A 16,016-nucleotide genomic window follows, 5' to 3' on the forward strand; every position below is an offset into this window, starting at 1 on the left:
GAAAGATCAATCCCTACCATGTGGACTAACTTGATTCCACTTCCTCCACCTCCTCCTGTTGTTCTCCCAAACCTACAAGTTCGAAGGCTTGAAAAGTTCAAGCTCACTCAAGCCCTTTTGGCAAGTAAACACGAAGATGGGAAACTTGTGTGTGCACACGTCTTAGAGATGAAGTCACACATTGATAGGTTAAGCATGTTTGGTGTCGAGATTTCAAGTGAGTTGGCTGTTGACTGGGTTCTTCAGTCACTTCCTGAATCATATAGTGAGTTCGTTAGAGGGTACTATATGTTGGATCACGACGTGACCCTCATTGATCTCACCTATTTGCTTATAGCTGTTGAATCAGAATGATTTGGCGTGCTGATCAAGCAAATTTGTCTGGTGAATCAAACTCCCAAACTTCAAAGGACATTGAAAATGATGACATTGGAGATCCAGAAAAGGTAAACTCTGAGATTGTTCCTTGTGTCATTCCAAAAGAGTCCATTTGCTTTTATTGCCAAGAGAAGGGCCATTGGAGACGAAGCTGCCCTATATACCTGAGAGATCTAAGAAATGGGAGAGTCTAGTGTTATGACTCCTCCTTGGGTATAAAATCCACTATCTAACTCCATCAAGTTCCTATTCATTGATTCTTAATACATAATGTGATAAGATTACATTTGAATGTTTTGCAGGATGATAGAAAAGAGAGGAAGCTTGATGGAAAAGCAAGATGAGTCTGATCACGAAGAAATGGATCACCGTCGCATGGATTCGAAGATCAGATTTTGAGCTTAGAAAGTTATGATAGATTTGTTAGGAATAAATACATAGTTTTTCAGTTGATTTTGCATTGTAAGGAAAAGTTTTCCGCTGCTTTTATGAATAAAATAAAATTTTTTGTTTGAATAATTTTATATATCCTTGCAATGAAGTCATTATGAAAAATTGATGTATTGTTATCAATAATGGATTTGATTCTTAATTATGTCATTCGTGGAAGTGTCGAGAATTTGCCAAATGAGGAAAGATTCTCATCGCCCAAGCTTCAATTGGACAGAAACTTGGAGTCATGCAACTTGATTGCGTGATGAATGAGAAACTTCATATTTGGAAATTAGACTAATTCTTTGACAAAGTGTCAAGAGAAGGACTAGGAGATCAAGTACACTAGGTTGTACATTGATCAAGTTCACCACGAGAGTGATAAAGATATTCGTCATGATTTACTAAAGTTTAGTGAATATCGTTATGCTTATAAGATTAAATATAATTCTGAGTTGATTGAAAGAATTTCAATCAATGGCAGAACGAATAAGAAGAATCAAGTAGGCAGAAAGATAAAAGTACCTCTATTCTAAGAAGAAGGGAGAGTAACTTTTATTGTGTTTTATGATAAGTCTTAATGATTAGGAACCATATCTCAATTGATCCTCTAAGTAAGTCTTAGTACATTTGCATGTCTAAGAACAGGAATCGAGAATTGTGGAAATGGTTAAAATTAAGAAGTCAATCATACTACGTTCCAACATCAAGTCTTAGAGTTATACTCCAAGATTGTGAATTGAGTGACAAGTCTCAAGAAGGTTTATAACACTCATCAAATGTGGAATTTGGAAACGTTTTCTTATTCTTGCACATTTAAAATTTGTAAGTTGTGATGTCTTGGATAAGACAAAGACCAACTAGGACAAATTTTGTGAAGTGTTTTGTCTTGATAAGAACCACACTAACTCTTGAATATTTGTTTTGTCGAGGAAAGTTTCCTGACAAGAGAATCGTATATGTCAAGAGGTCAGTGGGAGTTTTAATGATCTTGAAAAAGGTTTCAAGAACTAATCAAGAATAAACCTTATCGATCATCACTAGCACACGACTTGAGGTTTATAGCCTATCATGGATAACATACTCCTTTTCTATGCCATTCCAATTGAATTAATTATGCAAGTGAGTTCGATGAGTTCTCATGTGAATGCATAAAGACATAGCACCTTGATCAATGGAAAGTACATTGATAAGTAAGGATGAGTTGATAAACCACTTGAAAGACATGGTGGGCACTCATGTTACCATGAGGCAAGAAATCGAGATTGAGAAAGTTTAGTCCATATGAGTTTGGATTTGTCACAAACTTTGGTTTTGACAAATTCACATGGATAGGAACTTATACACCACAAAATCTAAGTGTCATAAGATTACCTCCTTCATGAAAATGACTGTCAGGAAATGCTTTCACTAAGAGATATTTTAAGAAGATAGCAATTGTGGAAATTGTATTCTCAAATTCGATTATGGTTACGACATCCCTTTCCATAGTTCGAATTATGAGATTTGACAATTAGTCTGAACATTTGGGACTTAGTGACATAAGTTCTGAATTTGTCTAGACACACATATGAGCTTTCTAAGGCAAAGGTGTATGATTTTAAGAAGCTTTGATAAAGGCTTATCAAAGCATTAGGTATTAGAAATATGAACTTAAGGAATTCAATAAGCATTGTTCTCTGGAAGTTTAATTGTTTTCTGAATACATGTCAAAGCTAGTGGGAGCATAAGTGTTATGCTGGTAAGAAAATAATTATCATGTTAGTGGGAGCATGATTATTATGGTAAAGTATTGTGAGTTAGCAATATTAATTATAGAAAACAAAGATTCACTTTGTAAAGTTGTAATGTTTGAAAAGTTGTTTTGCTATAATTAAGGGAGACAATATTATACATCATTTCAAAATTCTAAAGCTTAGATCGAGAAATGTTAATAAATTTAGTCAAGGATATATAGTGCATTCTCAAATTCGATTATGATCACGGCATCCCTCTTCATATATCGAATTATGGGAACAGGACACATAAAATATTATGGCAGAAGGATGATAAAGTATCACTTCTTTATGTGAGACATTATGCATCATGTCCAATACGCTTCGGGTATAGGATCGATTGCATATGCTGTAATATTTTACCATTCTAAAATTTTCCAAATGCCTAGAGCATTAAGAGGGAAAAAGGAACTAGAATCGGTTTTGACTAAAATAATTAAACAACTCTCAAAGGAAAATCTGAGGTTCACTGAGGATTTGTCGTTTGTGAGTAGTTAGAAGTATAGTACTGAATGGGCTATATTGACATTATTATGAATAGATAAGATTCTATTAAGAATAAGCTGTCATATGGCAAATATGGAAATGTCTCCATATTGGGAGTTGGATGTTGAGAGTCTGTGTCTAGATTAGAAACTTTTATGCAAGAAGGATATTCAAAGGAATGTACTTTGAATGGGAGACTTCACGTCTATGGAATTATCTTGTAACAATTTCCGATAGAGTACTTTGTAATTTCATTGGCCAAAGTCTTGGTGACTTTTGTGCTATGACTTTGCGAAAGGATCGTTGCATAAAATGTTAGAATCTAGCATATTCTAGTAGTTGCAAGAACCTTGTGTTCTAACACTAATAATAGGGATTGGGAATTGTGAAATGAGCATCATTGGAAAGGTTTTTCAATTGATTTATCTCACAAAGTATGGACCATAGGAAACCAAAGTGTGCATGCTTGGAGCATGGGACAATTGTGGTTATAATTCAAGTAATAAGTTGATTTTCTGAAACTATAAGCAATGAATAATGAGTAATCAATATGGTGTTTAAATAAAAGTGTTTTTATTTACGCTCAAAAGCTTTGGGGCCATATAGGATTAATATTATTATTGCATTTCACTTTGCATGTTTTGACTTCCCGAATAATAAGATTATTCAAACTCCACAGTCGCTCGTACTTTTGGAAGTAAGTAGTGAATCAAGACTGTCATGAACTGGATTGTAGATTGTCTAAGGATAGACATGGCAATAGATTTGTTGCAACGTTCATGAGTACTCAGAAATTGGGATTTGAGTATTGGATAAACCCACGCTCAGAGTATTACTTCATGGAATTCATCACGAGTAATACTGATATGATAATATCTATGATCTTGAAATAGAGATATATGAGTTGTAATTTGCAAGTCGGCTATACATTGGTGATATGAAAACGCATCAGTAACTTGGTATTATAAAGCATATTGTCATGTATGGTTTGATGAGTAAAAGATACAAGCATATGAGTCAATGTTTATTCGTTCCTTTTGCCCTAACGGGAAAATCGATATCTGTGGGCCCCTCGATGATTTGGTGTTGACTTATGCGCTGGGCCGAGCCAGGACTGAATTGATGTGTTTGATTAGAAGTCCTATATCATCACAAATCAGAAATCGAGAAACATAGATTCTGGAAAAAGAGATTGATTGTATTCCATGTCTTATGTCTGGGGATATCTTGCAGAACGAAGGATTATATGATCACTTATCTTAGGACTCGTAACTGACTGGGTCAGAGTTCGGCAACAGCTTTTTGGAAGCTATAATTTGCTGGTCAAATTTAGAAGGCATACTAGCAATTATAGTTACATACTTATCCAAGTGGGAGACTGTTGGATTAGGTGTCTAAGCCCATAACTATAATTGGTATGTACTTGAATTGATAGCAGCACAGTCCTTTTGGGTTACCCTCAAACCTAGCAACCGGACAAGGAAATTATGAAATGAGAGATATTAATTTATTATAAGATTAATAAATTAATATAAATGAATTTATTAATATGTTAAAAGATTAATATATTAATAAGAAATCATTTTGTTTAATTATCTGTTAGCCAGAAATTAATCAGAATTAATTTTGGGGTTAAAACAATTAATTATAAAGTGCAGGGACTAGTTTGCAATTATCTAATAGTTGAGTGGAAGGCTCCAGAACCTCCTTGGAAGGAGGTGGACGAAATCTATAGGGGAAACCCTAAGGATTTCGTCCAAGGGGGCATGGATAAGGCCTTTGGGTTTGCTTAGGCCCTAAGCAAGGAGCATTAGGGTTTTTTCCTAAACCCTAGATCCCTGAACTATATAAGGAGCCTCCTGGTTCACATTTTGGTCACTCTTTCTTTAGAAGAAACCCTTAGGGCCGAAAATTGCATACTCCCTCTCTCTCCTTCTACTTTCCTTCTTGCTAGTTTGGGTGTGATTCCATTAGAGGCATTACACTTGTGGTGCTAAGCTTCCAAGAAGATCAAGATCAATATCAAGGGAATTATCAATTGTTTACTATAACAATTGAAAGGTATGTAATTACTAAACCCTAGTTTGTTAATTTTGATATTAGACTCTCTCCTCTAGGGTTCTTGTTTTGTAATTCAAAGTTGTATGTTCAATAGATAAAACATAGATCCAAAGTAGGTTGCATGTTAACTTAGGAATTGTTTTTCTAGTTTATTTGTTTTACCTAAAACCCATCAATGAGTTCCTTCAGTCTTTCCCAACCCATATCATTAGCTGCTGGTACGGTTAGGGTTTTGACTCGAAGATTTCCACCAGGTCAAATCTCTGTCAGTGAAGGTGCAGGCAGCGAACTTCACCTTGTTGGCTTCGGAAAAGGCACAAATTTCGAAGATAGATTCGATCTTCTCGAACCATCGAGTCAGAGCGATGAATCCTCTGTTTCCATCGAAGGACTTGGGTTTCACGGTCAGGAAGTCCTTGTAGGAACATTCCTTTTGTTGTCTCTGACTTCCTACTTGTCTTTTTTGGGTCAGTTCCACCTCCAGCCCCACCAGAGTTCACTTGTGCCATTGCTGCCGTCACAGCGACTATAACTGCTGCCTGAAACATGACGGGGTCAAACTGAGGGGGTGGTGGTGGTGGCGGAGTGTTGTCGTTTCTTTTGATGGTTCTTCGTCGAGGAGGCATCTTTCTCTATAAACATTCACGAAGAAGAGGATGGTAAGTCCTCAAGATATATAAAAATAATATATATCTCATCCTGATAATAATAGTGTTCTACCCCGCGATAAGCATAGAAATTTTACTAATGTAACTAAGTTATCGCTACAAAATAGATAGGTAGCAACACTAAGAATGAATCTCCTCACTGAATTTGGCTCTAGCGAAATACTCCTATAGTATTTTCTAGTGAATGTTTTTGATAAGTTTTAGGCCTGTTGTAACACCACCATCACTCCCAATCACATGTTGGTCATGTTTTGATTGAATATAATTGATTAGGCTATATTCACCCGAAACATGATTAAATAACTGCCCAGGTTTGACCGCAGTGTCCCAACATCCAAATACTTTTTGTGTTGTTCCACTAATGACACGAATTCTGTTAGGTATGTATGCTTGTATACTTTTATAAAAATACGTATATTTTTGAAAGTATATTTTTAGTGCAGAGCACTTAGGCCACTGTAGTGTTTGTAGTTGTACACCATGTAAAGTTTGGTATACTAGTTCGCTATAAACAAGGGCTCTAAGACCAATCTGTCACACCCCAAAACCAGAATGGCGGGAACATTCTGGGGTGGAGGACGTCATGTATAGCATCACAACCAATGTATAATAGCAATCATCGCAACGTAACCATTACATTAAATAATTAAATAAAAATGTTTACATCAACTTGGAAATTGTCTGAAACTTGTTTGGATTTCATCATACATAATATATATAGAATATAAACACTAAACTCTTATTGGCTCCAACTCCTAAAAAACCCAGTAGGTACCTGTCTACTGATTTCCTGAGAATACAAGCAGGTAAAAAATATCAGCATAAAGCTGGTGAGTTCATAAGCAGTAGTTTGTAACGAAACTTTTTGATGAGCTAGCAGAAATGTTTGTATAGTTTTAAGAAAATCCGATATTTTCTTTAATGAAAATGTAGTGTTCTCAGTTCTGTAGTAAACCATGAATATCTATATGTTTCCAAGAAAATCCGATATTTTCTTTATTGAAAATCTAGCGTTATCGATTCCGTATAAAACCATGAATGTTCGTTACTAAAAAGTGTAGTGATATGTGAAAATACTACCTCATGTGACTAGCTAAAGCTAATCATGAAGTATAAGTATTTTGTATGTGAAGCCATCGCATAATTGGTTCCGTTTGAAAACCCTGGCGTTGGCCAGTATACGTAGTGTGTTTTAGTTCTACATAGTTTAAATAAAACCGTTGAAGAGTGTCAGATTGTAAACTAAAGGTGATTTATACAAAATGTGAGTCGTATAACCGTACTTGATATGACTAGAGACCTTAACAACGTTCTTCAGGCGTCGAGTTAAATGACATTTGTCACCCTGGACATGCCTGTCCAACTGTAGCTACAAAGTTCGGGTGTTGGATTGTTAGTCCCAAATAGATCTATTCACAAATCTCACGCTCTCCCTCCAGGAGACTCTGGTTATACTATGATATGATTTATCCCTGTACACCTAAGGGTACAGTAGTGAAGTAGTGCCTCACAGTATCGTACAATATAGTATACATGTAATGTAGTGGCGTTCTACTGTAGTGAAAATCTAAATGTATACCATTCGTAGAGATAATTACAGTTATGAAAAACGTGATAGAGTAGTGGAGCAAACTGTAAACTATTCATTTTCTTAGTGCATACATTTAGTAGTAAAAGTTTCTATACTTGTTATGTTTAGAAAATCCCAAACTATACTGATTATAGTTTGCATAAGTAACGTAGTGAATAGCGAATTTGAAAAACTATGAAATTTCAGTGAAAAACGACCCTTATGCTCAACACAGTACAAAAGGGTTAAACTATGAGAATTTCATGAGTTTTGAAAACATTTATGTGTAGCTTGTATCCCTCCCCTGAAAACATTAAAAATACGGAAAAATGTAGGCGTATGAACTCACATCAAGTGATTTGAATGTAGGATCGATATGGAATGCAGGATGTGCAAGTGAAGCTTTGAACACGATTTGATCCTAATCAACCAGTAATGACACATAAAGGAGTTTAATGATGGTATTTCACCACTAGATGTGACTTAGAGCCATTCTAAGAACTTGGGACTACTTGCACTAAGTGTTAGGACCTCAAAGGATTGCATGAGTGAGGTGTATGGCCACTTTAAAGGTGTGTACGGCCATGGGTGTGCGACCCAAAGGGTGTGCGGCAGTACACTCATGATGGAAGGTGCCTTTGAGGTGTTTTTCAAGGTCCATACTTGCATCCATGAAGTGTCCTAGGCCAATACATGGTTATAGTAAAAGTTTAGAGTCTTAGAAATGGTTTTGTGGTCCTATGGTGTGTGTGTGTATGATCGCACAATTGCGTGTGCTGCCTCACACATGAGTGTGTGGTCGAACACAGGAGTGTGCTGCCGCACACACGAGTGTGCTGCCGCACACATGAGTATGTTGCCGCACACATGAGTGTGTGGCCGCACTCCTTCAACGAGATGAAGAACATGACGGGACATTCATGATTCATGGCCTAGATCAAGAGGTTCTTCATGCACAACAAGTTAAGGGATGGGTTACTCACGTTTTTTATGCTTTGGAAGGTTTAAAGTTTGAGAAGCTTGTGAGGAAATGATGTTGTGTGCTGCCATGGTGCTAAAGGAATGAAAGGAAGGGGCTACCCTTTATATAGGGGTATAGGTGCTGCCCAAAAGTGAGTGTGCTGCCAAGGGACTGGGTGTGCGGCCGCACACCCGTGTGTACGACCGTACACTCCTCCAAGTGGTGTGTATGGCCCAATTTTTCATTATTCAACACTCCGACTCATTCCAAAACTCAACCTTGGTTATATATACAAGCTTAGAACACTTAAATGACCTCTTGAATAGCACTAGAAATCGACAAAGCAAGTTGAATATTGATTGAATTTATTAATGTACAAGACTGAAATTTCGTGTTGTCACAAAAAATACTAGGAGTTTCAAATGAATGTGGTGAAAGGTAAAATACTTCCTTTATAAGTATATAATGATATATAAAGATATAGATATAGATATAACTAACTAGACATGCAGATAATACGCCGACAGTTGGTAAATGACTTAATATCCAAGGCCAATTTTGAAAATCATCATTTCTTCTTTTATCTCAAAACTATAAACACCATTCGAAAAATACAAATGATGTGGTCATAGCAAGGTCAATGAAACATATAGCATGGTAAATGAGAGCTAAGAAGCTTACCCACAATTGCAATGAGAAACCAATTTGTTAACGATGACCCGAACATATTAACTCCTTATGAAACATAAATTTTTTGTCTAAGTTGACAATATATGGTTATAATAGAAAAACGAAATGAATAACATGGCTATTTGTTGCAATTAATCCAGAAAGAAAATAAATCTAAGTGTTGTGAGCATTGAAAGATAACGATGGCAGATTCAGAATATATATCAACCGAGCTCCACCCCATAACTAAAAATATTCCCTTCCGACGACAGTAGCCGAAGATCCCTTAGGCAACGGTGGCGTACGAACACATAAATTTAAAAAAGTATGATAAACCATCTTATTTAGTCTGGTAGACGTCTACTTGCATGAAACTGCGAACTCACTAAACCCAAGGTTTACCCAACCATAAATTAAACAATGGAAAAACAAAAAAAAACATAAATAGTAGAGAAATATCAAATTATGAAGTTGACAAAGGAGTTCCACGGAGATGTAACATCTTGGAATACTCCATTCAAGGATTTTATTATATCTTTATTTTTTCCAATGTATAAAAAATAATATTGAAGGTTAGAAAGTGATCTTGAGAGTTATTAAAACTGATTTATGCTATCTAGTATCTTATGAAATGTTTGGGTGTTACGTATATTTGTTTATTAATTACACATTCAACAAAAATAATTAATAAATGGTCATTTAGTAATACAAGTTTTGAAAATAAATTTGGGTTACGAAAAAAATAAGTCGAACATTACTAAACTAAAATGTTTTTTTAATAGCATCATGGGATTATCATGTAGTTCAACGTAATATCATTGTTCCACGGAAATAGTTTATAACAATTAACCAATTATTTGATGGATTATGGAATATATATATTCCTTACAAGTGGTTATTAAAACAATATTGATTTAATCATGACAACAACACTCAGATGGAGGTCCTCCTTTGCATGAACCCGTAACAAAAGCTAATTCTTGGCAAAGTTGTAAGCAGTCCATGTTGATTGCATCACACTGTCCAAGACATGCCGGTCCAAGAGCTGTATAGATGTAAATTCAAAATAGATGTTGCAACTATATTGTAAATTCAAAGTTGTAAGCAGTCCATGTTGATGTCATGGACATGCCGGTCCAAGAGCTGTATAGATGTAAATTCAAAGTTGTAAGCAGTCCATGTTGATGTCATACCTAAAAGAGGAACACATGTCATGCAAATAAACAACACCAAAACCATCACGACAAAATAACTTTTTGATGTGTAGGCGATTTGTTTGATGAGCAATATTTCTAGATTTTTATTGTAAGAATAGAATTAAGAAAGGATCATACTTTATGTTGGATTACCAATCCTTAAATAGTCATTTAAATGAAGCATAACACTTGTTAACATCATTCAAGTTGAGTATAACAGTTTATTAGCACCATTAATTAATATCTTTAAATTTTGTTATTAACGTATGTTCATATTGAAATTCAATTACCATGTAAATTATAGAGGTTATGTTATGTTTGAAATTAGTGATATCCAATTGAACATACATTAATAATAAAATTTAAAGTAAGTAATTAACGGTGCTAACAAACTGGATGATCAACTTGAATGGTGCTAAAAAGTGTTATGCTTCACTTGAATGACTATTTAAGGAGTGGTAATCCGAAATAAAGTATGATCATTTTTTTAATTCTATTCTTAAAATTTAAATCAAGAAAAAATTGTCATCAAACAAATGTCCTACACAAGAAAAAGCTCTCTTGTCGTGATGGTTTTCGTGTTGTTTATTTATATGATATATGTTACAATTTTAGGTATAACATCATTCATGTAGGTGTGGGAATTTGAGAGATTTTTTCCAGAAATCATGATATAATTACAACATCTATTTTGAATTTACATCTATACAACTCTTAGACCGGCATGTCTTGGATCGTGTGATTTAATCAACGTGGATTGCTAACAAATTTTCCAAGAACTAGTTTTTGTTACGGGTTTATGCATAGCATGGCCTTAATCTGAGTGTTGTTGCCGTAATTAAATTAATATTGTGTTAATATCCTCTTGTAAGGAATAAATATTTCGTAAACCACCAAATAATGAGTTAATAGTTTTAAACTATTTCCGTGGAATACTGATGTTACGTTAAACTACATGATAATCCTATAAAGATATTAAAGAAACATTTTAGTTTAGTAATGTCCAAGTTGTTTTTTTTCGTTACCCAAATATATTTTCAAAACTAGTAATACTAAATAGCCAATTATTCGTTTAATTTTTGAATGTGTGTTATTATTAAACAAATATACGTAACACCCAAAAATTTCATAAAATAATACATAGTCGAAGTCAGTTTTAATAAATCTCAAGATCATTTTCTAACGTTCAATGTTATTTTTTATATAAGGGAAACAATAAAGATATAATAAAATTCTTTAATGGGGGTATTCCGAGATGTTACCTGACTCTGGAACTCCTTTGTCAACTTCATACTTTGACATTACTACTACTATTTATGTACATTTTTCACTTTTTCCATTTTTTGATTTAACTTTTGGTAAACCTTGGGTTTAGTAAGTTCGCCGTTTCAAGCAAGTAGACGTCAACCATAGTAAATAATATGGTTTTATCATACTTTGTTAAATTTATGTTTGGGTATGCCACCGTCGCCTATAGGATCTTCGACCACCGTCGCCAGAATGGATTATTGTTAGTTATAGGGTGGAGCAAGATTTATATTTATGTCGGATCTTACACTATTATATACCAAAGGTCGCAACACTTCGATTTTTTTCTTTTGGGATTAATTGCTATAAATAGCAAACTAATTCATTTCTTTGTTTATTATAGCCATACCTTGTTATCTTTGACAAGGTTTTTATGTTTTATAACGAGTTATGATGTTTGGGTCTTGGTTATTGAATTGGTATCTCATTTAATTTTGGGTAAGCTTCTTGGCAGTCATTTACCAAGTTTTATAGTCATTTACCAAGTTTTATGTTTAATTGACCTTGCTATAACCACATCATTGGAGTTTTAGATAAAAGTAGACATTAATTTTCAAAATAGGTCTCTCCTATTAGTTGGTTTACCTAGTTTTAGTGTATTATCTACATGGCTAGTAATTTAAGAATAAAAGTTGGAATTTTGTTCCAATTACTAAAAAGTAGATTGATTTGAGTTATCTTTTAGGGTTATCTACATGAAAGAGCCATGCATATTTATTAGTTTGTGATATTAATAACCTTCATATGCAATAATAATGATGCTAACGAAGATGGGGAAGCCAATGTACATGAAATTATGATGACGATCTTTCAATGATACATATTTTACATATTGTTGATATAAAAATAATATGATATCAAGGCGTGAACACCAAATGAAAAGGGCAAAAGAAACAACCACGAATAAGAAGGAAATAACTTCCAGTAGTGCTGCTTTTGTTAGTAGTAGATAAGGGATAAAATTAAGCTTAGTAGCAATATCAGAAAGAACTTAAATGAAAACTCAAAGCCTATGTTTCAATTATATATGTGGTTTATGCGAGAATAGAGGTATGAGAAATATGTAGGGGTGTAAGTGTGTGGTTCTATTGTATCCTAAAATACTCCTATAGTATTTTAAATGTTGCGTTTGATTCTGGGTGTCATGGTGTTGGTAAGGGTAGACTTGTCTTTTACTACGACTATTTCCCAGCATATGCTAGTTACACCTTAGATAAATATAGTTGATTAGGCTATATTTATTCAAGGTCTAATTACATATCGCGAGGCCTACCTGTAGTTTTCAACTCATCATACTACTTTTAAAAGTATATTTATAGTCAAAGTGTTTTATCCCCATTGTATTTATAGTTTTACATCTTGTATGGTTTCATATACTAGTTCTCCACAACCAATGCTTTGATAACAATCTGTCACACCCTTGAACCGGAATGTCAGAAACATCCGGGGATGGATGACGTCATGTATAATATCATAACCATTGAATGGTAATGAAACATAGCAACCCAAATATTCATACATTGAAATTACAAGTTGTGACAACCCGAAGTTTATTCCGTAATTGTAACCCGTTCTGTCAATAAAAATCGTCTTTATCGAATTAATTCGTTTACGTTTTTGGATTAAGTCATTTAATTTGAGATTTCTATTATGACTTAATGGGTGTCCAAACACGTTAGAAACACGTGTAGACACTTTCAATATTCGATTGGAAAATTTTTAGTTACGACCACGTCGGGTTACGACAACCTAATCAGGTACGACCAAAAGCCTCGTTTAACGTCAGTATCAGGTAGAATTCCACCGTGTCTCAAACTTAAACCATATTTAAGGTTGAAAGAACTTCATTTTTGAAGTTTTTCACCCTCTCTCTACTCACTCTCTACAATTCCAAGTTCTTGATCCAAAAACACCCCAAGTCAAGCTCCAATTTGGTAAGATATCCATCCTAGCTCATAGTATAACATCTTTAACCTTCAAATTCGTGTTTAATTCATGAAATATGACCAAGAAGATGTGCTTACGGCCCTAGAACAGCCCTAGGCCGCAAACACACATAAATGGGGTTTTGGATCCCCAAAATCCTCCTTAAACACTCCTAGAGCTTGGAAATGACTTAAGGGCTTACTTGAATGGACTTGGAACACCAAAAACTTAACATTTGAGGGGTAACCATGATTTTATGGCCCAAGAACATGCTTGGACCGTAAACACCATTTCTTAGGCCATAAACACCTTTGAAGGTGTTAAGATGCCCCTTAAACACCTCCTAAGCCTTGGAATAATGTCTAGAAACATCATCCAATGTGTTAGGGACCTTAAACTTGATAAAAATCATCTCTTTAGGAGTTGACGGCCATAAACCCCCCAAGGAATGGTTCATGGGCCATAAACTCCTATAACATGGTCAAATGGTGCCCTAAGTTCATCCTACGTCTTGTATATTGAGTTAGAATCACATGTGATTAATCTTGGACCACTAAAACACCAAAGGAATGTGTATGAGAGAGCTTACGGCCGTAAACTCCTAGTTTACAGCCATAAACTCCATAAATGGTCCATATGATTGATCAAATCCCCTTTTAATGCCCTAGAACTAAACCTAACATCATCCCTCAAGTGTTATTAGGCCATTAAGCACCCAAGAACACGACCCATGAGTTTACAGCCATAAATTCATGGGGATATGGTCATTAGGGCCGTAATATCCTCTAAGAGTTTACTCTTGAAGAGTAAACTCTGTATCTAGGCCATACACATCCATAGATGCCACCCGGTTCACTCCTAACACTTGAATTGAAGTGTTTTCACGCCTTGGAGTGTTTATTCTTATTTAATTAATAGATCAAGGTCTAATTAGATACAATTGTGTATCTTTTCATATTACATAGGAACCTCGCACATTCTTAATCCCCGAACTTACACTTAGCATCTAAACCGACACATTCCTCGTCTTGTGAGTTCATACCCCTTCCCTTTTTCAGTGTTTTTCAAAGTTTTTCAGGGTGAGAATACAAGAAAAAGTACAAGTATATCTTGTACTTAAACTTATTATTTCATTTGAAATGTTATATATCCATATGCTTTTAACACTGGAAATCGCATTAACCAACCTTTTAACTTGCGCAATTAGTTTTCAAACTGTTTGTGAATCTTGTTATAAAATGTTATATTTTATATTTCACAAATGATTTTCTATATCATTACTGTTAAAAGGATTAGCCTAGTACCGTTGATTTGTCCTCGGTAACACTCCACAGAGATACGCGAGTGGAGGATTACCTTTTAAAACAGGAGTTTTCCGCATTATTACTTGTAAATTTGTTATTCTTATAAATTGGAGACACGTCCTCAGAAACACTCCACAGAGATACGCGAGTGGAGGACCGCCCCTGTAACCAGAATCTCTTGGAGGGAGAGTGTGACTTAAGTGTATAGATCTATATGGGGCTGACTACCCCGCACCTTACTGCTAGCTACAGCCGAACCGAAAGGTTCAAGGGTGACGAAAGTCATAAAATGATTTGGACTTCTTATTGCTATATCTAGTCTATCGTATGGTTATGGAACTCGCAATTTGGATAACAGAGATTTACTTGTTAGTAATTATGAATTTAGTAACTAGTTTACTTCATACTTATTAGTTTTATATACGTGTTAAAACTAATGCACTTCACAAGGATAGCCAGGTTTTCAGAATACATCTCTTACAGTTCATTTCGGAATGGTAACCAACTTTTAGGAAAATAAGGGTTTTTCCTGGGATAACAACTGTTCATAACCAGAATTGTGTAACAAAAGGATAACTAAACACTACTTATAAGAAAATATGGGATTTTGTTGGATAACAACTCTTTCAGTAAACCAATGGAAACTTGTTCATTTTCAAAAAACAAACCACTTATGAACTCACCAGCTTTATACACATTTTCAAACTGCTTGTATTCTCAGGTCCACATTAGACAGGTACCCGCGATCTTTTTGCAGAAGACGGAGCCCGTAGAAGACACGTCTTTACTTTTGTTTATATGATGTATATGTATATAACTTGTAACACTCTACTTTCTAACAAATTTAAATTTTCCTATGTAATGTAATGGTTGTTTACTTTTGTAACAACCTGAAATTGTTCCCTTCGCCGTAACCGTTTCGTCAATAAAATTCGCCGGTAGCAAATTGTCCAAGTTCGTTTTTTATTAAGTCAATTAATTTAAGGATTTTATTTTTACCTCATAAATACCCAAACACATTAGAAACGCAAGTAAACAATTCAAACTAATAATTAGAAAAAATTTAGTTTTAACCATATTGAGTTACGACAACTTAATCGGGTGCGACCCAAAGCCTCGGTTAACATCGGTATCGGGTAGAATTTCACCGTGTCTCATTTCCAAACCATATTTAAAGTTGTTTAAGCCTCATTTGAAGCCTTTTCACTCTCACTCTCTCTCTAACCCCTCTCCTCAACTCAAACTTGTTGATCCAAAATCACTCATTTCAAGCTTCAAAACA

Source organism: Lactuca sativa, chromosome 2, assembly GCF_002870075.4.
Source record: "Lactuca sativa cultivar Salinas chromosome 2, Lsat_Salinas_v11, whole genome shotgun sequence".
In the NCBI taxonomy this organism is placed as follows: Eukaryota; Viridiplantae; Streptophyta; class Magnoliopsida; order Asterales; family Asteraceae; genus Lactuca; species Lactuca sativa.